At 39.4% G+C, this 27882-nt stretch overlaps 1 long non-coding RNA gene across 1 annotated transcript in view; it reads left to right on the forward strand.

The window, feature by feature from the left end:
- The window catches only part of LOC123279065 (uncharacterized), a 1363420-nt gene that overhangs the window by 979020 nt on the left and 356518 nt on the right, over window positions 1-27882 (forward strand). Inside the window, exon 5 of the long non-coding RNA XR_006516888.2 lies at window positions 12676-12728. This is a non-coding gene — a long non-coding RNA (uncharacterized lncRNA). The remainder of the gene's footprint in view (window positions 1-12675; window positions 12729-27882) is intronic.

The following is a 27882-nucleotide window of genomic DNA, read 5'->3' on the forward strand; positions in this document are numbered from 1 at the left end:
AAATAATAAAAAACAGAATAATATCATCCATAACTCCACCATGTGTAAAATTATTGTTAATATGGTAGTGTATAATTTTCTGATGATTCCATGCATATATTTTATGAATTATATAAATATATAATTTAAAATAAATATTATATATAAATATTATACACACAGAGAAACATATATTATTTTTAAGATGAAAATGGGACCAACTACCCTGTGGTGTTCTCTGCCTTTGTAAGGAAATAAAATATTGTGAGCATAGTCTAATATTAGTAAATATTCTCCTAAAACATAAGTTTTATTTGTTTCAGCCTAAAGAGGTATTGGCCAGGTGTTCTAGTGATTAAGATTGGGTGGTCTCGCTGCCATGGCCTGGGTTTGTTTCTGGTCAGGGAAACACATCACCTATCTATCTGTCAGCTGTCAGACTGTTGCAGCTGGTGTTGCTGTGATGCTGAAAGCTCTGCCACTGGGATTTTAAATACCAGCAGGGTCACCCATGGTGGACAGGTTTCAGTGGAGCTTCCAGACTAGACAGACTAGGAAGACGGACCCAGCCACCCACTTCTGAAAAATTGGCCATGAAAACCCCATGAATAGCAGCTGGGTATCATCTGGTATGGTGCCAGAAGGTGAGTGGATGGCACAAAAAGACGAGAGTTCCACTCTACCCTACACAGGGTCTCTAGGAATTGGAATGGATGGCACTAACATAACTAAAAGAGATATGGAGAAGACATAACAACCCGTTTTTACTGGCATGCTAGTAGACTCATTCCCTTGCAAAATTGAGACTCATGGTGAGTCACTTTAGGGAGAGAAGGAACGGTTTGCTCCCTCTGTCCTCAGACCTGGAGCTTGATTAGGAGCAGCTCCAAGCAGTCCCCGTTCCCCTTTACTCCCGGTCCTGCCTGATCTAGCCCCTGTCATACACCAGCCTCGCTCACCGTGCTCGAAGAACTTTGGCCTCTTCTCTCCCCTGAGATTGCCAAATGCTTTCTAGCCTCAGATCCCGAGCACTGGACATGTGTGCGCTCTGGAAGCCTTTCCTTAGATATCCACTCAGATCTCTGCTCCAACATCACCTCCTCATGGAACCTTTCTGACTTGTTTTTCTTTGGCAGCCCTGCCCGTTCTTTCCACTCCCCATCACCCTACCTTTATGCTACTTTAGCTTCTGTGTCCTCCTTCACTACCTTCAGTTGTATAGTACGAGTATTTGCTCCTTGCTGTTTACCTCCTCCTTTATTAATTATAGGGGAGGTTCCATCTTTCAACAGTAACCTAGAAGAGTGGCTGGCACAGAGTGGGCTCCCAATATCCACCCACTGCATGAGTGAATGAGTGAGGTTTGGACCGCATGGCTGGCAAAGAGATTCTGTTTTATTTAGAGTGGATTGGGAAGCCAAGGAAGGGTTTTGAGCTGCTTCCTGATATTTCTTCATGCCTGATCTAAGAGAGATCATTTAAGAGGCCTACAGCTTAGCACAAATATGAATTTTTCCTTTTTGATGGTGTTTTTGAGGGAAGAATACAAACCAGAAGTTGTGCTGAAGAAAAGCAGGAAGCACAGGCCAGTTTGCCAATATGGGGGGGTCTACACAGAGAATGGGAGAACGAGACAGAGCCATATGGGGGAAAAAACAGGAAGACTGACTTCACAGTGGCACCCAATAGATCAATCAGGGAAAAGCCACAAGGCCAAGCACGGGTGCTGACATTGTCTTTCTGTGCACTTTCACGCTGCAAGGCTGATACATTTCAAGGGCCCAGATTAAGCAGTAACAATCTTATTTTTATCAGAATAATAACAGTAAGCTCATTCATTGTCTATATGGATAGTTGATACAAACCTCAGAAGTTTTCTGTTTGCTCGCATTTTTAAATCCCATGAAAGAAAAATGCAATCAAATAGTGATTTTTGAGAAGAGAGTTATCCATCAGCATTAGAGTCTTGATGAGGCTGTATAGATTTCCTAAGAAAGACACTTCTGCAAAGGTGATAACATAGTTATCTCCCTGTCATGTAGTATAATTGATAGCACTATTCAAAATTAATGGACTTTGGTGTGTGGTAGATTAATGCACGGTGTGCTCAGAGCAGAAAACTACCACTTCTGGGATTTCAACCCGCATCCGGAATTGGACTAAAGTGAAAAGGGAGGGGTGGGGGAGACCTCTTGGCTGAGGATACAGTAAAGAAAGACAAGTTTTACAACATGACACTGGTCATAAAATTAAGCTTAACAACCCCACAGTCCTGAAAGTAAGGCAGAAGTGTGTTCAAAGGAAACTTGCACTTGTGGGTGTCATCTCTCCTATTTATTTCATTACTCTGAGCTTATAGTTCCCATTAGTAGCTCTGCTTGAGCTCTTTTAAACTTGGTAACATATGGTACTTAAGAAATAACGCATTAATAGGGGATTTCTATCAGTCTTCTATGACCTAGATTAACATCGGAACAGTTTAATAGACACAGGGTGGCAAGCATAATAAGAACAAACTTACTAGCATATGTAGTCAAAAGGAATGATCTTTCTCTACCTGCATTGTGGGAAAAGTAAGGATATAAAGAGAGTCAAATCAGGAAGAGGCAGAAAGATGGAAGGCAATAGGGCTGGCAAGCTTGGAGAAGCTGATATAGAAGTAGCAGGTTGTCTTGTCCCTGATGAGGACTTGCTTGGGAGAAGAAAGTACCTTTCTGTGATGCTAGAGGAGAACTCACCGAAAGGGCGAGATAGGATTTTTTTCCTTATTTCTGATTCCCTAGCAGTTAGAGCAAGGACTTTGATGTCATAGAAATCGTAGTTCAGATTCTGGCTCTTTTATTTGTTCTTTGTATCATTTTAGGACAATTGTTTAAACTCCTGCAGTATGTCTCTTTTTCTATACCATGAAAGCAAGCAAACCAATTTGTAGAATCATTGTGAGGAATAAATCAGATAAGGGATGTCGAGGATCCAGCACAAGGCCCAGAGCAGAACTGACATTGGCAGTGCTCAGGTTGTACCCTGCACAATCACTAAAGGGCACTATTTGCGTCAGTGTAGGACAAATTTATAGCACCCCTCCATGACACACAAACAGCTTCATCTTCACTGAGCGCCTTGGAGGAACAGTGTTGTAGGTCAAGTGGTCTACTCAAATACCTCTCAGGGTGTCCACTTGGACAGGGCAAAATAAAGATCATCTGCTATTAGTTTCTCACACACATTCTGGTGAAAGTAAGAGTGAGAAAAGTGGGCTGGGGCCAAATTCCTTGTCACTGGCATGTGCCATTCCCTCCGTCTAAAATATAATTCTTCCATCATAAACTTAGACTTTTTGTGAGTTGTTGGGAAGTGTTCCATGATGCCTTCCATGCCTTTTCTCCCCAAGCTGAATTAGATATCTATCTCACAGGTTACCATAGCCCTCATCATCGTCCCCACAGATTAATCCCAGGCAAGCTGCCACTTCGCGTCTTATCTGTTACATTCCATAACTCTACCACAAGACTGTGAATTTCTTAAAATTCTTATTTATCCTTATATGTGTAGCTTCTAGTACAACGTCTGGGACAGCTATTTTTCAACATGCTAAATGAACAAGTACACACAATACTATATGCAAATATACTACAGCACGACCTTGAGAAGGTTACTGAACCCCTCTGAGCCTCAGCTTCCTCATCAAAGTGGGAGAAAAAGCCTACTTAGCAGGTATATGGAGCTGTGTAAAACATCTGGACCAGAGAATGCACTCAATAAGTGCAACAATGGTTCGTTGTTATTAAATTATTCTAATCATATTCAGATATAGTAAAAACGATTTGATTATTCAACAATTTTTAAACATTTGGTATAAAAGAATGCATGCCATGGAGCCCCTTAATTCTTGAGGTTTCTGTCTCCCTATAAGATGCCATTTGCCCTTCTCTCACCACAGAGATCCATCCCTCTTTCCTCTTTACTGTCTGTCATACGTTTTTACATTTATTTTGTCTGACACACACAAGTCTAAGTCTAATGAATATGCATTCTAACATTATGCTGCTTAAATATGGCTAGTGTGCCTAACGATTTTGCTTTTAACAGTGACTCTGTGTACTCTGTATATCTGAAATTTAACAGAGGTGAACATCACAGTAATATTCCTGAAATCTAGTAGCAGTTAAATTTCTACCAACATTCTTTTTTTATTTTTTGTTTTTTCTAGCTGAGGAAGATTAGCCCTGAGCTAACATCTGTGCCAATCTTCCTCCACTTTATATGTGGGTCATCACCACAGCATGGCTGATGAGTGGTGTATGTCTGTGCCCAGAATCCGAACCTGTGAATATGGGCTGCCGAAGTGGAGCACACAGAATTTAACCACTGTGCCATAGCGCCAGCCCACCTACCAACACTTTTTGAGCATTGATCATATAAAAGATGCAGCAGTAGTCACTATGGAGGGATATAAACATGAACATGGCCCTGCCTCTGCCCTTGAAGTTCAAGGCCTTCAATCAAATAGTCTCCCATTACATATGCTGAGAAGAGCCACTCACAGTGATAGTCTCCATGATGGTGAATCAGATCTGTTGAGTTAGGAAAACACTGACTGAGCAGTCTCTAAGGTGCCAGATTTGGGGCTACGTGATTCAAAAATGGAGCCGAATAAGATGTATGCTCCGTCCTCGTGGAGCAGGTAATTTAGTGATGCAGAGATAGAGGAGAATAGAAACATATGATTTCAATAAAGTAGGCTAAACATTTTGGTTGAAGTAAGCACCGGGAGTGCTGGTGGTAATAAGAGAAGAAAGAAACCAGACTAGAGATTAAGGAAAACCTTGACAAAAGAATGACCTGAACAAGATGTGTTAAAAAGACTGCTAACGGTAGCTACCACATTTTGATCCTTGTGACAATCAAAAGGAATGTTTAACTTAATGTTTAACATAGAGTAAGAACTCAATGTTAGATAATCTTATTATAAAATAGCCTTTATAACAATTATTTTCATTATTGAGTAGTAATTTTCTAATTGGAAATAATTGAGGAGAAATGGTCATTCCAGGCAGAAGGAAAACAGGGGCTAACAGGCAGATGTTTGAGAAAGCGTGGTCTGACTAAGGTTACCACCAACTGTTCTACCAACACTGTAGAATCAGGATTGATGGAAAATGAGTTTGGGCAGGCTGGAAAAGAGCAGGCATGTCATGCCAGGAAAACTAGACTTTATCCTTCATGAGGAGGCATGGTTTTAAGGAAACAGGTGACTCAGTCAGATTTATCTTTTAGGGACTACTCAGCAATCACGTGGAAGATTGATTTTAGAAGCTCAAGGCAGGACAGGAAGAATAGATAGAGGTCTATCACAGTGGTGCAGGTGAGAGATGATAAAGGCCTAAACTTTGGGCAGAACTAGAAGGCAAGAAGAGGAGAGGCCACAATGGAGACCATGGAGAGATGACACAGATGATTTATTTTATGATTTGCTTGATGAAAATCAGAAGGAGACAGAAGAATCAACGGGAATACCAGGATTTCTGTTTCTGGATGGGTGGTGGCATGGAGAGAGGCAAAGTTCAGTTGACTTTGACAAAGCTTAGGACATGTTGACTTTAAAGTGCCAAGTGGAGAGGTCCAACAGGCAGTTTCATATATGAATCAAAAGTTCAGGTAAAGCACCACTGTTGGAAATAGTGGTTTGAGAGCTTTCTGCAAATAGACAGAATAATAATCTTAACAATGGATACAATAGCTTGAGTAGGGCCTCTAGATAAGTAGAAGAAGAGGGCTAATATAAAATTCAGTAGAGATTTTGAACATATTTAGGTATGGAATGGCTTTGAGTAAAAATGTGGCAAGATCAGAGTGGTCTTAAGGAGTTTAAAGTTGATAGCTGTTTACAGCAGTTCTCAAGCATTAGTGTGCATAATAAACAACTGGGGATTCCAAGAAAATGAAGATTCCCTCATCCCATTAAGGGAATCTGATTGAGTATAGCTAGTATGGGGCCTGAGAAGTTGCATTTCTCAGCAAGCATCCTGAGGATCGGATGCAGGAGGTTCATAGATGACACTCTGAGGAACAAAGATGATGTTACTGTGTGAGAAGGAGAAGACTGGACCCAGGGAACTTGGGAAGGAACTAGATGCGAGCCTCCTCTAGATTTGCTTGGCAGGTAACCAACAAAAGAAAATTCTTGTTACCAATCTTCAGTTATTTCCTGAGCCAAAAATATCACCCAAACCCATGTCAAAACTTCACACACCCAGAGCAGAGTTTGCAGACACAAATAAAGTAAGGCTGGGGAAAATGAAGGAAATCCAATGCAATATATTTGTATTCTGTCACAGAGGCACTGTCTAATGTTGCTGTAACTATGATGTATAGGTCTATCAAAGCATGTGTTACCATGGTCTGAATTTCCCGACTGGAGAAAAATGATTAATGTAGAGATTTGCATTCGATGTGGGCCTGGACATCAATATTTCAGCTTAGGTAAACAGGAGCTTTACCTAATTTATCGGCTCTCATTATGGATGGCTTGTAGAAGCCAAATTCCCTCTCTGCTTCCAAAATGACCTTTCATGCTCTACAAATCAATCTAGAAGAAGTGAAGCAAGTTGGTTAATATTTTAGGGAGAAAAAAATGACTTCACATGTCAGAGACTTAATTGTTGTGATTTTGACCCATTTTGAAATTAGTTAACATTTGCTTCAGGCCTCTGACTTCATGCATTATTTATTTTCGTCTTGGCCTTGCTTGAGTCTCTCCGTGTGCAATATGCCCATAACATGTGAGAAGCTTTTTCTAAATATTGCACTTGAATAACATTATGAAGCAGAAAGTGTAAAGGCCAAAATGTGTCCTCACTACACACATGCATGCATACACACACACACACACGTGCTTATGCATGCACACACACACATATCCTTTCAAGCCAAGCTGCTTTTGGGTATATTTTAGCTCTCACTGGCAAAGTTTCTAGATGTTACAGCCAGCATTACAGAGCAGTTTCCCTGTAAGAGTTTTATGTTTCAAAGTATGTCAGAAGTTAATCAAAGGGTAACAATGGAAAAGCATATGCTTATGCTTCCTGGAGACTGGGGCCAGCCCATGCTGTCAGTCACTTTCAAAACTGTAGCAAGCAGGGGCGTATTGCACCATTTCTCTCCTGTGAGAAAATGTTCCTGCCCACAAAGGTCAGTGCCTTTATGGTATAAATCTATTAGCCTATTTTTGTGGTATGAATCCCAAGGAGAAGGCATCTCATCAACTGTCTGGCTCAGATGCTCAGTCTCCACAGCTTCTTGGAGCAAAGGGTCACGCCCCCCATCTTGCCTCTGTCTGTCAGCATCTGCTTTGGTCCATCCTATCATAACCTCTGCATCCTGGTGAATAATCACTCATACCTGGCCTTGAAAATGACTACCCCATTACTTGCTCTGTGTAATCATTGGAGAAGAATGCTTTTGGAATGATTAAAGAATCTACAGCCTCTGGCCAGCCTAAGCGCCCTCAGAGCTTGGATGGGGAAACGTAATCCATGAGAACATTCCATCACGCCAGCTCTAGGCAAGGAGGGCTGTTTAGAAGCTCTCAGAGAAAACATGCCCAGAAACCCCAGTATATTTCTGAAATGTTTACCACCTTCTAATCACCTACATTCCTTTTAGTCTTGCCACTCATTTGAAGTTAAACAAAAACCACTGTAAAGATGAGGCTCGACAGCTGTTTCCCAGATGTACGGAAATAACCATTGCAGCTGTCTGAAACTAGGGCATTTGCATTTGCATCAGTTTGGATTAAATCTTTCATTGATTTGGGTCATCATTTATGTACAAAGCTCACAGAACTAAGAATGTGCATGTCCAAAGCAGCCGTTTTAAATCTTTAAGCAAGAATACAGAAATTCTGGGGCTTACATTCGCCTGGTAAAGAAGCAGTCTTGTTGAAGATGACTTCCATTGCACAGACTTTAACTGAGACCTGATAGGTTCACAGTACATTTTCTCTGTCAGCTAAAACTCCACTCATCTTTCCAACTTCATTGTCACCATCTCCTGGAAGCCATGTCCAGTTCCTGGAGTGAGAATTAATTGATGTCTTCCCTCTGGGATTTGGAACCAAACTTGTCCAGACTTGAATATGATGTTCTCACTTCCTAGCAGCACTCATTAAAGTATATGCTCAATAAATGCTGATGGTACCCAAATGCCAGTAGGAAGGAAGAAAGGAAGATATATTTCTATTAACTCAAAATGTATAGTTTTAGAGCAAATATTTATATAATAATCTGTAATTCAGAAGCACTTTCACTGTCTTACTGCTGAAGATATCATTTTAATATTCTCACACATTCTTTAGTGTGGAGATTATCAATATCCCTTGATAATCCTCAGATGGAGGAAAGTGAAGTCTTCTAAACCCAAATCCTAAACTCTCTTTCACACCTTGATTTCTAACGGAGGACAAAGCCTTCATTTTTCTTGAACTTCTTTTCTCTTAAATTCAGACCATCTGAATTCCTCTTGTTTATTCCTTTTATTTATAGGATTCTCTCCCAAGCAATTATTTTCCCTTTCTCTTAAAATGTGGTTCCACCCTCCCATCCCTGCCTAGGGTTTCCTGTTGGCTTTCTTTCCTTGTCTTATGTCCATAAGGCTGATACTTATCTGTATCAATAAGCCCAGGTTAACTTCTTAGCTCAAGAAATATTGTTTATGGCTAAAAGCCCTAGATGTCTTACAGATACTTCAAATGCATCATGCTCAAGACTGAATGCATTGTCTTTCCTGCCAGGACCACTCTTCCTGCATATCCCGTCTTGGTATATGGAGCAACCGTCATCCACCCAGTCTCTGAAAACACAAACCTCTGTATCTGCCTCAATTTCTCCTTTAACCTCATCCTTCACATCCAGTCACCTCATCCTGTCAATCATGAATCCAAAAATGCCTTTCAAATCCCACCTCTCCTCTAGTGTGCTTGCCACCTTTCACATGGACTATTGCACAACAAACACACTGGATTTATTTTCACCAGCTTTGCCTACTGTAGACACATCTTTCCATAGGTATCTTCCTTATTGTTAGTGTTGTCAAGTCAATTCTGACTCTTAATGACCCTGTGTACAGCGGAGCAGAACCCTGCCTGATCTTTTGCGCCACCCTCTCACCCTTCAGTTGCTATTATATCCACAAGGGTTACCCAGTTGGTATTTGAAATACCAGTGGCATAGCTTTCAGCATCATAGCAACATGCCTCTCCACAGTATGACAACTGGCAGACAAGGTGATGTGGTTCCCTAACCAGGATATGAACCCAGGCCAATGCAGTGAGAGCCCTGAATCTTAACCACAGGACCATCAGGGCTGGCTAGGTATTCCTCTACCTTAAGATAAATCAATAAACAAACAAATAAGTGTGTGTGTGTGTGTGTGTGTATCTTACCTCACTTTTGTCTTCAGGAAAAGTTCTTTTTTGTTTTTTTGAGGAAGATGGGCCCCGAGCTAATGCCGGACCCATCTTCCTCAACTTTATATGTGGGATGCCCGCCACAGCATGGATTGATAAGCAGTGCGTAAGTCTGCACCTGGGATCTGAACCAGCGAACCTAGAGCCGTGGAAGCGGAGTGCATGAACTTAACTGCTGTGCCACTGGGCTGGCCCCAGAAAAGTTCTTTTTTAATTAATCATGCTATTCATTTATTCATGGCATTCTTCATCTGAACTTAACTTCTGCCCTCATCTTCCACCATCTCAAGCCCCGACTCAAAGCACATTTTCTAAACATATAGCCTTCTTGACACTTTCAAATGCAGTGTGCCTATTCACTCCTCCAACCTCCTAAATATGCGATTTTCTCTGCCAGACATGCCTTCCTCTCTGACTGGTGAAATACTGTTCATCCTTGAAGTATGAGTTCTATGAAGATAGTCCTGACCCTTAGGAGGCTTTTCCTTCTGTGCCTCCACAGACCCTGGGCTTCTTTCTATTAAGAACAGTGTGATTGCTTTTTAGGTTCCCTTCTCTCACCCACCAATTTACAAGTCTCCTCAGAATAGAGTCTCTTTTAATCCTCAATATCTGACAATCTGCCTTCAACTTTTTATTAAATAGATGAAACTTTCATTTTGTGTAACTCGAATCTTGTTACTTCATTCTTTTTTTCAGCTTCCAGTCTGTTATAAAACCCATATTTTGTTCCTTTAATTGTCTTTTTTAGGACAATTTTTATCCTTGATTAAATAAGGTTGAATGAGGTCACTATGCGCACATGATGGGGTGTCAAATCTTTTCCATATATGTTAAATTCTCATCTTTTATCTTCTTCCCACAGTGGAAAAATTAACCATACAAAATTTTACTTATTCAGACATTCTTTTCATTCCATGAACTCTTATTAGAAATACAATTTGTACCAGACACTGTGCAGGACAATTAGGGTGCATAAGTGATTGTAATACCATTAAACATGAAGACCCATTGATTCACGCCTGGGTGTTTTGCTCTCAAAGAAGTCATTAATGCCCAAAGAGACTTCAGTCATTATTCATCTCTCTCAAAGTCCAATGAAGAGGATTGGAGGACACAGTTCCTAAACTTCTTAAGTCTTTTCTATCATGTTCTTTAGCATCTCTTTCTTATCCTTAGGGTCTCTTACTCAGTAACCCAGAAACTAACCAACTAACTGGTCTCTCTTCCTCTCCTTCTTTCTCCCTCTCTTCTTTACCCTTTCCTGACCTTCTGATGCTGCTGACCCCTAGATTCACTGCACTGCCCCCACGCTGTGTATTCTCCACCTTAATAATGCATTTCTTCTTCTCTCTGTTTTTCTCCTGAGAATCAGCTCTCTTGGCTCTGTCCTTTCTCACCCATCTCCTTTCCTTCTGACTCCCTAGTTCTATGTTCTCTATCAATTATCCGAATTCTGCGTCATAGAAGTCCAGAAACTGGTCTGGACATGAAAGAACTATGTTCAAACGAAGGAGAAGTAGCACAGAGAAGATGAGGAGTAATCTAAGTGAGCAAAGCCCCATGGTTTTTTTGAGCAAAGGATGGGAAAGTTGTGAACATACCTGTTAATAATTTTGTCTCATCAGTGATTAGGATGTGGTCACCTCCTTCACACACTGCAGTATGATGGGGAAGAGGAACGTACTAAACCATCAGCCGTCACTTATATGAAAAATGCTGGGGTAGAATTTTGTGCAGGGTATTCTGAGGACAACTCTAAAATCACGTACTTTAGCTGTAGTTTGGGAGAAGCAGGAACAAGAGTATCAGAAACTGATTACTGGTTGTGATGAGTAATTTTAAAATGATACATTTAAGTTTTCTTGGTATATGTAAATGTGAGTTGAAACCTGGAATGAAATTAGATGATGAATTTAATAAGTTCCGGACTCACCATAAAGCATATGGATCGGCGATCAGCATTTTTAGTTAAGATTCTTACAGTGGGGTGTTGGGAAGATGCCAACCTAGATGGATTATAGCTAGCACGGTGTCCTTTGCACATCCAAGGAATTTTTTCTCTTTCTAGTGGAAGTTGCTGTGCCAATTTGTCTTCTCTCATGACCTTAATGAAGATTGATTTCTAATACTACCATTTTATGTCTTTTAACTAAAGCTTAACATGTCTTCTTTTGAAATGTTACACAAAGCATGCAAGAACAATGATACTGAAGGCAGAAATGTAATGATAGGGCTATGAGTATTTGAGTAAAAATGTTTACACTGATCATTTAAGCACATAAATGAAAAGACTTTTCATCTTGACCTTTGCAAATGTAAATTTGCATCTTAATGTCTGACATTGTTGGGATATTAAAACAGTCATGATCTTAAGTCATAATAGTTAAAATAATTTGAAGCTGTAGAGTTCTAGAATCTTAGAAGAATCTTAGGAATTCTGCTGAAATTACTTGTATTCTTATTTGTTTCACGAAAAATAATAAAGCGTATCAATCATGATTAATTATGCATTTCTTTGAAAAGATAGTAAACATAGTCAAAGAGAAGTCTTCTTTGCTACTTTTTTGAAATATATAAATTCTATTGTGTCAGAATGTTTTCAGTATTCTTTCATACTGAGGAAAATGCTCAGGCCCAAGTATATGATTACAGATTTAGGGTTAGACTCCTCACTTCCATACCAGCACGAATAAAGTTGCTTATTAACTCATGGGTGATACCTTTGGAGAAGTCAAATCATGGAAGATCATACACTGCAGCACTTGCTGTCTCAGAGGCATTTTTGGCTAGACTGGATTCATTTGCCAGACCCCTCCCTGAGCTAATGAGGCAGGATTCTGCTTCTTCTCTTTGCATTCAGAAAGTTGAAGTTAGATTAAATGACTTGAAAGTGACTCTGGTCTCATATTTCCAGGTCATTTCTGAAGGCTAGACTCAACACGGGTCTAAATTCTATATGTAGTCTTTGATTCACTTGATGGGAATATTATTTTTGTTCTTTTTCATTATTTTCTTCTTTCATTATGTTCATTTCATTATTTTGTTCTTTTCCATTATTCATTCTATTTCATTATTTTGTTCATTATTTTTGCTCTTTTCCTGAATCATGGAGTGGGATTCTGCTGTTTGTACTGAAAGAACTGAATTTATATGAATGCTTTATATTACACATCTTATTTTCAATTTTATGTCCTACTCATACTACTCCTATATTTCTCCTTTTCTAGATAAATCACATTTTCACTGGACTGATTGCACTGAAAAAGCAAAGCTGAATGAGGTAAGCCATTTGGGGAGCTGCTCTTAACACCCACATGTTCTAGCCAACAATCCTGGGGTGAACTTAAATTTAACCAATCTGGCTTCACGGTGTGGTCAGGTCCCACTCTACTGCCCTCCTTGGTCAGAAGCCAATAATGGGCTGAGTTCAATAAAGCAAAAAATACAAATGTGTAAAGCAGTTACTATTTTGGTCTTTTGGCCTCAAATTGGTCAGCAAAAGGTGGCAGTGCCTACACGTACAGAAAATACATAGACAATTTCTTTGGGGTGGCTGGAAATTGTCAAGTAACAGTGAGATTGTGCAAAAACACACTTGGACTGGGATTGTCATGCAGGAACTTGTCTACTAGTCAGAGAAAAGACTGTAAGAAAAGGTTTCAGGACACTTTCTATCCATTTTGTGGGACAGATGGCATGGTATCCTCTTTAGCTGACTGCGTAGAAACAATCTAGAAACAGCACATGCTTTGAAATAGATTCTGGATCAAGGGAAATAAGAATGGATTGGGCAGGGCCAGAATAAGGTGTACGTTCGGTGAGTGCTGGCTTCTCTGGTAGAATCTAGAATATGGGGAGAGCCTTTAAGTATTGGTTTCTTGGCCGTATTTTCTCTGATTTTAAAATTGCTTTTCTAGTTTAAACTAAATGAATTTTCTTCGAAGCAACTGGGAAATATATACGTAAAGTCTTAAAAGTATTGATTCTTATTGATCTATTAATTCAGTTTGGGAGAATCTCTTTAAAGGAAATGATTGAACACAAGCACTAACATTTATATTTAAAAAATTTTACTGTGACACTATTTATAATAATAAATACTAGGAAACACTCAGAAAAACCTACTGCCCAATAATTCAGGACTTGTTAAACAAGTAATGGCATAGCCACATGATGAAGTATTACGTAGTTGTTAAAATTATGATTTTGGAAAATTTTCAACCCCAATAGAAAATGATGAGGCAACTGAAAAAGCAGTATTCAAAATTGTCTATATTGGGGCATGACCTCAATTTGTACATAGAAATTTGATGAGAAGAAAATACAGCTATTGGTTGATTCTAGGATGCAGATGTATTCCCATTTTAACATCGCTGAAATCAGCGTGTGTCCTACAATTAATGGCACCTTGTAGTTTTAACTGGAAACTTTTTTCCTTTCTAATGGTACATAAAATAATGTTGCATCTATCTGTCAATGACATCTCAGATTTGGGAAAAAAATCAGTATGCTAATATAATAAGCTCAAATTTCACTGAGTGGTATCACTATGTACTTTTTTCCACAGCAAGTATTTATTATATGTACATTTAGAAAAGAGGCAACTCTATTTCAATCCACTGATATATGGCATTCTCCACACCCTGACCCAACAAAATTTTAGTCTATCCAGAATCATTTATTTAACACCCTAACCAAGTTTCTAGGGTCTACCTGCGGTGAAAAATTCATGTGGCACAAAATTAACTTTTCACCGTATTTCTCTTTGGAAATCCAAAATACTTAGGTCTATCTATATACTTCTCCTCCTTACAATAATGTGAGTTCCTCACTCATCTCCGTTCACTCAGAGAGCCCTGGTGTGTGAGTGCCTTTCCCATCAGTTTCTCTTCAAATCTCAGTCCCTTTCTCCTGGCCCACTCAATCTGTTTTTCTCTGCTGTTATCCTCCACTAACATAGGTAAAAATGCTAACAAATGCTCAATATGGGGGCTTGGGGATAAATGAGAAGGGTGTGGCTTGGAATCCAGGAAGTCTTAGGTTTAAAACCTGCTTCTGCCTCTCACTGACTATGCAATATTGGGCAAGTCACAAACTTGCCTGTAACCCCGTTTTCTCTTGTAAAATGGATCTAATAATACGAGTCATAGAGCTGTAGTATGGATTTCCTGAGCTAATGTGTGTAAATTAATGGACCCATCTTCCTATGCCCAGTAAACATTCATTTTGCTCGTTCTTTTCTTGTTGATACGTGTCTTCCCAAATAGACATCACCTCCCATACAGTCTTTCAAAGGGATGCTCACCAACTCACACTTGATTCATTGCAAGCCTAGGAGAACTCCCCGTGTCCTTTGCTACCCAAGAAACCTTCCCAACTACACTTCTTTTACATTCATGTAAAAGCTTCTTCAGAGGCCTACAGTTTCCAGCTTATATCTCATAGTCCCCTTTCCTCAATTCTATTACCCTTACATAACCAAACTAACTGCCTTGACTTCTTGGCTCTGTTGAATCGTTATCTTCTCTGTACCAGCTCTTGCAGGGTTGAGTGGAAGTTCGGGAGGTGGACGGAGAAATGTGTGAGATTAGGAAGAAGGTCCTCTAGTAAGAAGCAAAGTTCTGGGTGCACAAAGTGGACCTAAAAGAAAGGTGGGTTCTGCCCAAGTGGCTCCAGTACAGTCTCTGGGTCTTAGAGGTCTGGGAGCTCCTCATGATAACAACTGGCACTTCTCTATAGCATGTCCCAAACCACAACTGGCATTGATGAAGGCCTGCCATGGCTACCTCTCTGCGAACTTATTCACTGACCCCAAATCCCCAACCTTCCAGATCTCTGATTTTCTTAGGACCTCAACATTCTAACCACAGTCAATCTTAGCTGCCAGTCTTCACCTTGTTTCATGTTCTTTCTTACCTATGTCAGCTTTAACGCTTTACATTCTAACCCTACTTTCTCTCTACTGCACCATCTGATTCAACCCTGTATTTCCTTATAATTTGCTCAAATGTTATTCCTTATACTCAACCTCCGAAAAAATTTCAATTTTATCTTCAAGTCCCCTTACTATGGTTGTAGGCTTGACTTTGTTCATTCTTCCTCTAAAATTACCCCTCAGTCTCCTATTGCACCAGAGGTGAAACTTGCTTGCTTTGGAATCAGGAGAGCATAGCTCTACCTATCTTCAGAAGGAATTGGACAACTCAAATGATATTGGATATTAGAAAATTAAATCATAGTGTTCCAAGCTGCGTCTCTCCAGGAAGGCCGAATTGGTCTTATACAGGAAATGCCGTGGTGCTGTCTGCCAGAGAATTCCATTTTCAAGTCAAACTCCTTCCTGCCAAAGGTGTTTCTAACCCTTTACCATTACTGAAAAATTCTGACCCCATGGGGTGAAACAAACCATGCAAAAAGCATCACAAAGGACTTCACAATAGTTAAGAGTTAACAGTCTATAAAAACAGAAAAATGTGTGAGTTTAGGAATAAGGTCCCCTAGAAGCAACCCTTCTAGGATAGACAAGAGGGGCAAAAGAAAAGTGGGTTACAACGGAATGGAATGTCATTTCTGGACAGATCCTAATCCTACAGATGGTTCAGGATTATCACTAAATTCTTTAATGAGAAGGAACTGGAATTTAGGAACAAAGCCTGTTGGATAGGCTTCAAAGTAACCTCATGTTTTACTTACAGACTCTTCTGGAGAGCCGACATTCTTTAAGTGAAGACAAGCCAATGAAAACGATATATGCAATATATGCCATGAAAATGATAACATTCTCTACTATTTATTCATCATTGTCAAGCAGTGCATTGAACACACGGATTCTTTTATTTAATTCTACAACCATCTCTGCAGAAGACACTGTTATTCCCATTTTTTCAGTCCAGAAAGCCTGAGGCTCAGAGAGATAAATTAGCTTGCCAAGAGCCCCTAAGCTAGTAGGAAATAGCTTTTGGATTTGAATGCAGTGCTATTTAACTCTACATACTGAGCGCTTAACTAAGAGGTCATATTGCCTTGCCTAGGGACTAGATGGGAAGAGTAGAGATGTGATTTACTTGGGATGGTTAGGGAAGGTGAGGAGGAGCTGGACGGCCTGCAGAGGTACTAAGTGCAAAGGAGCTTAAGAAGATGCAGGAAGCAGTAGCAATCCCTGCTACCCCACTCCTGCTTCCTCAGTCTCTGCCCATCTCTACGTCCACCCAGCTCCATATTCCGACCCTCAATATGTGTCCCAAGGAGGCCATACCAATCTCCTCTACTCTCCCATTGAGTAGCATGTCTGTACTTTTGTTATGTAGTAAACACGTCTCCCCCGGAAGCCTCCCAACACCCCGCCCTTAAAAAGAAGCAGCTACGCCTTGTTTGCTGCTTGAAATGTATGAAATGTGATTGTGTTTACTTTTTGGGATTGAAACCAATCACATATAAAAAAATACCTTTTTAGGGGAGAAAGATGTCAGCTCTGCCTTGCATTCAAATAGCCAATCTTTTCTGACTCACACTGAATAACCTTGAGCAAATCACTCTGGTTCCTTTTTGCTGCATGCGCTGTACAGCGGCAGTGAGAAAGTCCGCTCCAAACACAGCCCCATCACTCAAATATTAAAGCTTTTTGCACTCTTGGCTTCTGTTCATTCTTTCTTTCCTTTTGATGTAACAAAACTGCTTAAATTATAAATTAGGGAGTTGAATTTTTTTTCCCCAAGATAAGGGAAGAAACTGTTAGCGGTGTAGTGCAGCAAACCACATCAATATTTTCATTCGACATACGGCATGTGATACCCTGAGAAAGATGCCACATGTAGGATGATGTCTTAACGCCACATGTTGGATGATGTCTTAAGGAGATGTTTGTTTTTAAATACACTGAAACTCGCCAGTTGTTTTTAGTTAGAAGGTGAAACAATGTCTCCAATACCCTTTGAACAGCTTTGAGAATATGTAATCAGCTATTTTACAAAATCCAACTCTGAGTTTTTCCTCCTGAGGTTTTCTAGTAGATCAGATGGTAAATAATTACTTTTTCGCCCTTGAAACAAATGAAAGGAAATTAGTATTAGATCAATCAACGTATAATACAATAGGAAAGATAAAGATGGGATTGTTTTCTAGAATATTGTTTTCTGGAATACAACTAGCTAATCATTTGGAGAGTTTGTCTTGTTTATTTATAAATTTTCTCATATGATCATGTGCCACATAGGGATGTTTCAGTTAACAGTGGTCCCATAAGATTAGTACCATAGAGCCCAGGTGTGTAGCAGGCTATACCATCTAGGTTCGTGTAAGTGCACTCTATGATGTTCACACAACGACGAGATCACCTAATGATGCATTTATTAGAGCATGTCCACATCAGTAAGTGACACACATGATTTTACTTACGATTGTAGCCTCCTTCAGGAAGACTTCCCTGGCTGTTTTGCCTCCTCAGTCTAAGTGGTCATCTTCTAAACATTCCTGTCCTGCTGTGTATGTTTATATCAAAGGAATAATCACATGGAATTGTAAATCAGCACTCGTCTCCCAGACTAGACACTGAACTCCTTGAGAGGAGAGAAGCATGCCGTTTCCTCTCCATCTACTAGCGTGGTGTGAGGCAGAGTAGATACTCAGTACATGGTTTTAGAAATGAACTGAACTTGTCTGTGCTCTAATGGAAATATGATTAATGTCAGGGGCACCTGTTCAGACTTTTTCCTTCCATTCAGTGAGATAAAAAGTTTAGAGACAAATTCCAATGTACAAATAAAATGACAAGCATGAAAACAAGACCCCAAGTATTTTCCCCTTCCTTCAGCCAAGAAACAGTGCCCAAATCTCCTAAGAACAAGTTGGCCCAAAATATGCTTATGTTTGAGCGTGTCAGAAACATAGCGAGAAGAGGGTATTTTCTCACTATGTCATTCCTGAACCAGGATGAAGAAAAGAATACAAACTTGGGGAGTTAACAAAGGCACTTAAATTCCAGAGGTGAAAAAAACAACAATGAAATAACAACCACCATAAAAACACTCAAATGATCTTGCTTGATGATCTCAAGCATTCTGCTTTATCCTCTGCTTTTTCTAAGCTGCAAAAATGTTGTTGTGGAATCTACATTCCTGGCCAAACAGCTGATCCACTATGCACAAATATCATCAACCATCAGAACCAGACGTGAGAGTAACAATGATGCTACTCTATACTAGAATAGCACTTTATAGTTTACAAACATTTTCACATGTGATATCTGAGTTCATCTTCTTCAAACTCTTGTACGGTAGAAAGACCGTGTCTTGCTATCCTAACCCCATTTTACAAATGGCAAAACAACTGCCGAGTAGCTCCCCCAGGCTCATAAAGCTGTAAAGATCCACCACAGCACTCAACAACAGTGATGGAAATCAGCCATGAGACATCCCACTATCATTAGGCTGGACCCCAGCATCTCAGGCATTCAGTCCAATACCAGGGCTTGATACAGATAACCAAGATTTGTATTTGACTTATATCATTTAAGACAAACAACTGAATTCCTGCAATTCTGCAAATATTTATTGAGTATATTTTATGAGGTAGGGTCACGTAGTAAGTGTCTAAAGCATAAAATAAATATTATTTATTGAATTTTTTAGTATAATTGAGAGCACTGGAAGAAAATGTTTTATTTGAACTTCCCTTGAAACTCTGCAGAACCGGCGTTATGATGTCCACTTTCTGCCATTTGTCCTATGTAACAAAGCTACAAAGGGTCAGAGGTGGGACTTGGAACAAACTTTGCCCAATACCAAGGCCCATTTCATGACATCCTTCTCCCTCCCTGAAGATGCAGCAGGAGATGTTTCCTATTAACAAGACTCTTGGAGAACCTGAGTGGGTCTTTGAGGCAAAAATATGCTTGAAAATAAAACACTATTTCCAGGTAGTAGTCATTATCAGGTCATAATTGAAAACAAACTTGAAGAAATGCTGCAAACCAGTGTCTTCTGACACAAAAGCAGGTTGCGGACGTGTGGTTGTTGTTCCAATTCTCACTTCGTAAACAGTCAGGCTAACCCGATTTGTTTCCTCCCTGCTTTTGTTTCTTTGAAATTGATGTCAGCTTCGTTCATGGTAGGAAATTGGTTGTTCCGTGGTATAAAATCACACATTTGTCTCACCTGTTCGACTGAATTTAAAATGGCAGGCTTAGCCTTGTGGCAATTTTATATATGATTTATATAAATCGTGTCTATCTACAGGTAGATTAATTTGGTCTAAAGTTATTATAATAGCAGGGTTCCTGTGTGCCAAGGACAGGATATGATAATGGAAAGAATATGGGGCTTCAGGATCCAGCTGTTCTCTCTTTTAAGCTAAGTGACCTTGAAGAAGTCATTCATTCTCTCTGAACCTTAGTTTGTTTTCAAGTTGTTACAAAGAACAAATGAGATCTGAAGAACTTTAAATACAAAGTTGCATTGTTATTATCATCATCCTTTTCATTAACAAAGCGATATTAGGAAAAAATATTTTAATAAAGGAAAAACAGTGTTCTCACTTTATTTTTTTATTTATTTATTTTTTAAAGATTTTATTTTTTCCCTTTTCTCCCCAAAGCCCCCCGGTACATAGTTGTGTATTCTTCGTTGTGGGTTCTTCTAGTTGTGGCATGTGGGATGCTGCCTCAGCGTGGTCTGATGAGCAGTGCCATGTCCGCGCCCAGGATTCGAACTGACGAAACACTGGGCCGCCTGCAGGGGAGCGTGCGAACTTAACCACTTGGCCACGGGGCCAGCCCCTCTCACTTGATATTTTTGAAACAGTTGGATAAATTTATCTGCAGGAAGAAAGAGAAACAACAGTCAGCAAAATGAAGAAATCTGTGAAAGATTTCTGCAGGATCACCAGTCTCCACTTCCTCTCAACTCCAATTCTCGTTACCTAAGGATCACCTCTTCCTTTCTCCATTCCTTTCCTCTCTAAGCCCTTCTCCCCAGCAGGAGAGCAAACGATAAAATGAGTAGTCTTTTGGGCTCGTTGCTGCTTCACAGAGTTAAGGTTTGGTGAATAGGGGATGGCAGCAGAGTGAAGCTAGGACTAACAAGCAATGGACAAAGCCTCCAGGATAGAGTCAGAGATAAGAAGGAAGAATGGGAGGTAGACGCATGCACTGTGGTCAAGTAACTTAAAGGCCAGGGATAGAGACCATAAAGGAAAGATCATAGGACCGCGAGTGGAATTGAAGCCCTCTTTTCACAATTATAGAGAATGAGAACATTTCAACCTTCACAATTTTCATTTAAACAGGAGACATATCTCTGTTTATCTCACAGGGTAGATGTAGGGATTACATGAAATAGTATGTAGAAAACTGTTTTGAAAACTATACAATTCCATACAAATATTGTTAATATCCCTGTTCTCTTTACCCTCGGCGTGACTTTTCCAAATATGGGTTGTCAAAGCATGGACTGCTCCCCATGGTGTGCCTGCACCCATGGCGCACTCCTTCTCAGGTGTGGTTGGCATTGCTTCACAAGAATTAACTTGATCATCACTTCTTAACAAACTCTTCTGGAAGATCATTAGCATGCTGTTCTACACTCTTCCTTAAGTTTGTCTTCTTTCCCACCCTAACAAATCAGGTGCAACAGTATCAAAAGAATTTTATTATTTATCCATTTGTGTGTCTTTTACTTATGCAGATACACACTGAAAGCTTGCTTTATGTTAGGTATTATGGCGAGTGCTACAGATGAAGGGACCGGTCATTGACAATAGCCAGCGGGGACATCAAGGATTACTGATATGATCATGTTATTCCACACGTAAAACCATTTTTGCTTGGACCATTCTTTTTTCACTTTCTTTCTTGCTTTCATTCCTTCTTTTCTTCCTTCCTTCTTTTCTTCCTTCCTTTCATTCATGGACAACTCAACTCTGACCTAATGGATGTTGTGAAGATTGCTCAAGATGATGTAAGAGAAATCCTTTCAACAGTTCACAGCCAGGAATAATTGCGGAATAAGTGGAAGTAATTATGCTACAAAGGGGGTGAAAGAAATTTGAATACACTGAGCACAATCTTTATGTCAGGCTCTTTCTAAAATATTTTGTGCATCTTATATCTTTAGATATAGTGTATAACCCAAAAATATCATGAAGTGATGTTGTTGTCATTCATCATCTTCTTCACCATCCACATCCTCATTATCCTCACTATCTAATCCCTGTATTATATGAAGAACCTGATAAGTAAGGAGGAGATTTAACTTATTCAGAGTTACTTGGCTACTATGTGGTAGGCCTGCTTCTAACTCCACATTTATCTGTTTCTAATCCCATTTACTTTCCTCTTTGGGGAGGAACTGTCTGATAACGGCATCCCATACATTTGTACCTCCTTTCTCTGGACACTTCTGTCACATTCGTCATGTGATACTAAGAGTTATAATAATATTTGTATTAAATTCATGTGGTTTTGGGGTCAATCTTCCTGAGTATTAATCTTATCTCCCCAACTGGATTTCAAGCCTGTTTTTGGTCGGAACTTTACCTTATTCCTATGGATATTTCCTATGCACCCTGTCTGTCTTACTACATATGATGATATGTCAATGACAAGGACTCGGAATACTTGTTGAATAAATGGATCTCCAAGTGAGTATTGTGGTATGGTCCCAGTATATAATCACTACTCTTAAACTATAGATCTTTGGAGCCCAAGCTTTTGCAAGCATTAGAAACATCTGGAGGACAGCTTTCTGGGTCCCACCTCCAGAATCTCTCATTGAGTAGGTCTGGGAAGGAGCTCAGGAATTTGCATTTCTAAAAAAAAGCCTATGGATGCTGATGCTAGTGATGGGGGGCTTTTGAGAACCACTGTTAATGACCATTGCTGCAAAGAATGCGTTTGCACCATATAGTGTGTTATACCTAACTCATAAATTTCATTAATTAATGAAGACCTGAGAAGACGTTTTATTTTCATCTTGTTAAAATAATAGACTCTGAAATTTTCCAGTAGCTTCTAGATACTAGATCTGCTTGTTCACTGTTGAAAACTTCCCTCACTAAAGCTAATGATGAGAGGTCTCCATGTGAAGTCAGAAATGGATCCAGGATCACCTGCATTTTGCCAGTTTAAGTTCTATCCTTTCTAATGATCAAAGGCAGAGATTGATTCTTCTGGTTTGTGACTCTGTCTGGCTGCAATGAGGTCTTTTTAATCCCTTCACCTGTTCAGCTCCTACTCATTAGTAAGATGAATTTAAAAATTAAAAGAAATCATTTGAAAAGCTCAGAATTTTGGCTATTTTAATTTTGTTGAATCTGCCTATGAAAGAGTGCTGAATAGTTAAGAAAGTGGGAAGATAGCAAGCTCCAAGAAATCTAAGATATTATTAAATACTTTCCAAGATATTACCTTTCTTCCATATGTTTCATTCTTCTCTGTCTTCGATATTGAAATCTTAGGGGATAAATAGGAAAACACAAATATTTTCCCTTTAATTATGTTTAAGTTCTAAAAAGGAAGAGGTTTTCCTCATTAGAATGAACCATTCTTATATAATAAAAGAAGTATATATAAAATGATAAAATGTTAAGATTACTGAGATAATCATAATATTATAAAGAAAATGATAGGTAAGGTTATCCAAATAAAAATATAGAACAGTAATACCATTTATTTAAATATTTGAATAGCATACGACACCTTTAAAATATCTTCCCACATATTATACAAAGTAATAATCTCAAGACATAAGCAAAGCATATATTATTTTACTCATTTTGTAAATTAGGAAACCAAGGCTCAGAAGCACAGAAATCATGAAATACAGTAAGTAGGGCATGAATTCTGGTCAACAAGTCTGTTGTCCTTTTTGTTAAAAACACAATCATGTAAACATTCACAATATTTTAATTCTGCTGCTCTTCTTTATCCCACATATGGATTGTAGAATCAACTCAAAATAAGGACATATTTTCAAAGAAATTCTTATAAAGCAATGTTACACAGAAATCAATGTAAGATTTGTTTTCTAAAAAAAACAAAACGGGAAAGGGCCAGCCTGGTGCTCTGGTGGTGTAGTGGTTAAGTTCACATGCTCTGCCTCAGTGGTTCGGGGTTCGCAGGTTTGAATCCTGGGCTCAGACTGCTTGTCCAGGCACGCTGTGGCAGCATCTCCCATAAAATAGAAGAGGATAGGCACAGATGTTAGCTCAGGGCCAATCTTCCTCACAAAAAAAAGAAAAAGAAAAGAAAGAAAGAAAAAAGAAAAAAAAGTGAGTGTTGTTCATAATGCTGGTCCTCTGTGAATCTTAAATAAAGTCATCCCAGGTTAGAAAACTGCTAGTCAGTGAGAGCCTATCCTGGGTTAGCCACTGCATGCATAGGCTTTTTTGTTTAACCCTCATGCTGGGTTATCATCTATTACCTGATTTTACAGATGGGGAAACTCAGGTATAGAGAGGCAGCTGTCTGGTCCAAGCAGACACAGGGATAAGGAGAGAAGATGTCTAGCTTGGAAATTTCATTCATGTGCCTGGAAGGAGAACGCACTTTTCTCTCAAAAAGACTGCCTCCCAAGAAGAAAAGTGATTTGTCGGGTTGTCCTCTCAGTGCCCCTTTCCCGAATGTGGTGAGGAGGCCCAGCCAGTCCCAGGTGCACTATGGAAGCTGTGATGTTTTCATCATAAAACCTGCCTCCCTATACTCTTTTCTTTCTCGTGAGACAGATAGCATATTGTTTCATATATATCAGACAAAGGGTATTATGAGTAATAAGGAAAAGAGAGAATTGGCTCTAGAAAGAAAATCAGACAGATTAGGGGCCTTACCTATGGATAGATTCAGTGAAAACTGGTTGAAGTCCCATGCCTTCCCGAAAGGCTGATGACTCCTTCCAGTCTAAATGGTCAAATCTAGGAAGGGCTTTTTTGATTCCCTGGGAAGGAATATTTGATTCACTAATCCCCAAAGGAAAAGCATTCTCAATTTTACATCCTCCAGAGATCTTTGAATCACTCTGCAAACCAATACCTAAATAGTGAGGAGAGAAACTACATGGAAATTGATGATAAGTGAACTGACCACTGGGAACACTGCGTAGCTATTATCCAAACCCGCTAAACTCCAACTCTGCAAAAGGACGGCCAGAGCTTCCCCACCCTGCACATGAACCACCAAGCCTTTTCTACATTCTCTGGGGTGGCTTTGGAATTCGTTTAACATTTTGTTCTGCCTTGGAAGTGTGGAATAGAGACAGAGGCATAGCGTTGGAGTCAGACATACAAAAATTCAATTCTTTCACTGCCATTTAGCAGCCAGAAACCAAAATTCAGACTCACACTTATGTGTCTCCAAGGTCCTTGCTCGTTCTTTGAATCACACTGTCTCCAAAAACAGACATTTCTCAGTAGCCTGTTGTGATCTCTGATATACCACCATCAGAAGCAATTTATAGTTTAAGAAAAGGAAGACTAGTATTTATTGAGTGTCCATGTGGCCATCACTCTGCTAGGCACTTTCATATATATTTCTATATAATTGATTATATACATATGTATACACACATACACATTTATATATTAGTATCTTATATAATTGACATAATAATCCTGCAAGCAAAGTTCAGAAGAATTAAAATTATGCAATAATGAGTTCTACTGAAATATGGTTTTAGAGAATATTGATTCCAAAGATAAAGTTTGTTCTATCATAACATGTGGCCTTAGGATCAATCTTCCTCTCAATTAAAACAAAAAGAACCATTTTTTTTATAGCAAAATCTTGAGCACTAAATCCATGCAGAGTCTCTGGTGGCGTCTGTAAGCTCTTTGAAGGTAAGGTGTGTTCTTCATTATAACCATTCTACGCTTGATGTGCTGTCAATGCACAGGAAGTGTCTAAGGACAATCATTTAGAATTTGTTAGCCTCTGGGGTCTCTCTGAGCAGGATATGTCTATAATTATGATATTTTACACTTAAAAGGTCATGAATCCTGCTGTTAAAAAAAATATGTATATCTACATTGCTTCCCTGGGAAGGTGATAAATGACAAATTGGAATAGTCGGCTTCAAAAATTGCTGCTTCTCCTTAATTGCTTTTATTTTTCTCAGAACATGCAATGAGAATTTTCCTTTGATTTTGATCAGGCTTGTAGCACAAATGTGAATCGATATTAGCAATACTTAGCAATTTTCCACCCTCCCTTATGAATCCTACACCATCCTCTTCCGGTTGTGGAAGGTACATACATCCCCATGCGTTGATGAGAAAGAAGTAAAGCCTCAGGTGAGTAGAAAGGAATTTCTTCAGAAGACAGATGGGCTAGGGCTATCATAGTTCTGATAATCGCCATGTTGCTTAGCCTCTTTGCTGCATCAAGGTGATATGTTGGGTGAAACTGGTGGGCCACTGACTGGTGGAGAAGAGAGCGAGTTTTGAAATGATGATCCCCTCCAAGATTTTGATAAACCATGTATTTTGGATGAAAGTGACATGAAATTTCAACAGTTTGAAGTGCTTTCTTCAAAAGAGCATATACAGAGGTCAACTAGGTATAGAGACTTTTTCCAAAGTTTTTCTGATGGAATCCAGAGATTCCCTCACAGAGAATAAAAATCGTTATTTGAAGCAAATCTATGCAGGATGAGGGAGAAAGGATGTGAACAAGGGAGAAGCAAATAAGAACATGCAGGAAAAGAAAGTGGGAGGGAAGGAGGGGAGGGATGAGAGGGGCCACCGGGAGGTCTTGCATGTGGGGTTGGGGAGTTAAACTAAAAGTCCCACTTTGGAAAAGAATGCCAAAGAAAGACAAGTTAGTTAGTTAGTCCAAAAGAGTATGTCGGTCATGAGAAAGAGAAACTGAGGCTCCCATCACAAGGTGTGAGTGCGAGAGATGTGATTCAGATGTTCTGTCAGCTTCTGGAGCTCTTGCTCTTTCTACTCCACCTCCTTCAAGGATTTCTAGTTCATCTGTCTGTCAGCTTGGTCCTAGAAAGGCAAGCAATCAGATCCGTTGAAGAGAGCCAGAGAAGGAGGGAGGGAGGAAGAATGGAAGCGAGGGAGGGATGGAGGACAGAGCCAAACAGGGGAATCAAAGAACCAGTAAGAAATGCCATCCATGGAGAATTCATTACATCCATTTTCCATTCCATGAACTAAGACACAATCATAAAAGCAGTGCTGAATACGCATTAGGGCTTCCTGTGAGGGGATGTTCATGATAGAATAAATGCTAAAGGCAAGTTATTTACTGTTTGTTTAAAATATGTATAGAAAAAGTAAGGAAGTACATTTAACAGAAAGTCAACAATTATTTTTCTCCTGGTGTTTTTCCCCCTCCTTTTAATATAATAGCCTCAATAACTTTATGATAATAATAATAGTAGCGATAATGATATTAAAATGTCTGAGAGCAAATGGGAGTGTTCTGGATAAGTTTCAAAGAGAGGTTGCCACATCGGGGCCAAATTTCTTTCAGGCATCTCCAGCATCTTTATGATGCTGGAAGTGTGAGCTGGAAGTGTTTAGTTACATCCAGAGTGACCTGGAGGGGATGCTCACAGGTGTTCTTTCACCTTTCAGGTGGCAATCGGGTATTCTTCTCCTCTTCCAGCTGGAACATAATCTCCTGTCTTAGAATTTCCATTGCATTTTAGCCAATATGGCTCAGAAGGGGAGAGGAGAGGAATCTTACTAAAAATAACTGGGCTCCATGTAAAACAGGGGGCCTGGTCCCTGCTCAGCTCAGTTGTTTATTAGTACAGACTCCAGGTAAATATTCCTTTTTGAGACCTACAATCATTCTCAGGAGTGCTGATCTTAGCAGTATCCCTGGCGTCGGGAACCACACTAAGCATTTCAGGCAATTTGACTGCTGTGTGAAATGCAAGAGAAGCACAAGTTTTCATGGATAAACTGGTGAATGAGTAAGTGAATGAATGAATGAATTATAATTTAAAATGAGAGGTTGGGATGCAATTCAACTACTTACAGTCTTTAATGATTTGGCACCTACCATCTTCCAAACTTAGCTGCTTCAAAAAAATAATAATAACAATATATGTGATCTCAGAAGTGTCAAGAGCATTAATGAGATAACATGCAAAATGCTTTTTGTAAACTTCAAGCAACATAAAAATGCCTCTTACTAACTTTTGGAACTTAGCCATTTATATTTTTTGCTATAATTATTGTCCTGTACGCATCATTTCCCTCAACAAGATTCTAAACTCCTTATGGGTTTGGTCACAGTCCAATTGAAAACTGTCTTCTTGTTTTATCATGTTCCCTTGCTTCATAATTGGTTGCCAATAAATATTTTATTTATCAAACACATATACAGAACTTACTTTGCATCCAACGTTATTGTAAGTGCTCTCCAAAAGTAACTTGTTTAATCCTCATTACAATTCTATGAGGAAGCTGCTATTATTAGCCCCTCATTG

This window comes from Equus asinus, chromosome 20 (assembly GCF_041296235.1).
Source record: "Equus asinus isolate D_3611 breed Donkey chromosome 20, EquAss-T2T_v2, whole genome shotgun sequence".
Classification (NCBI taxonomy): domain Eukaryota; kingdom Metazoa; phylum Chordata; class Mammalia; order Perissodactyla; family Equidae; genus Equus; species Equus asinus.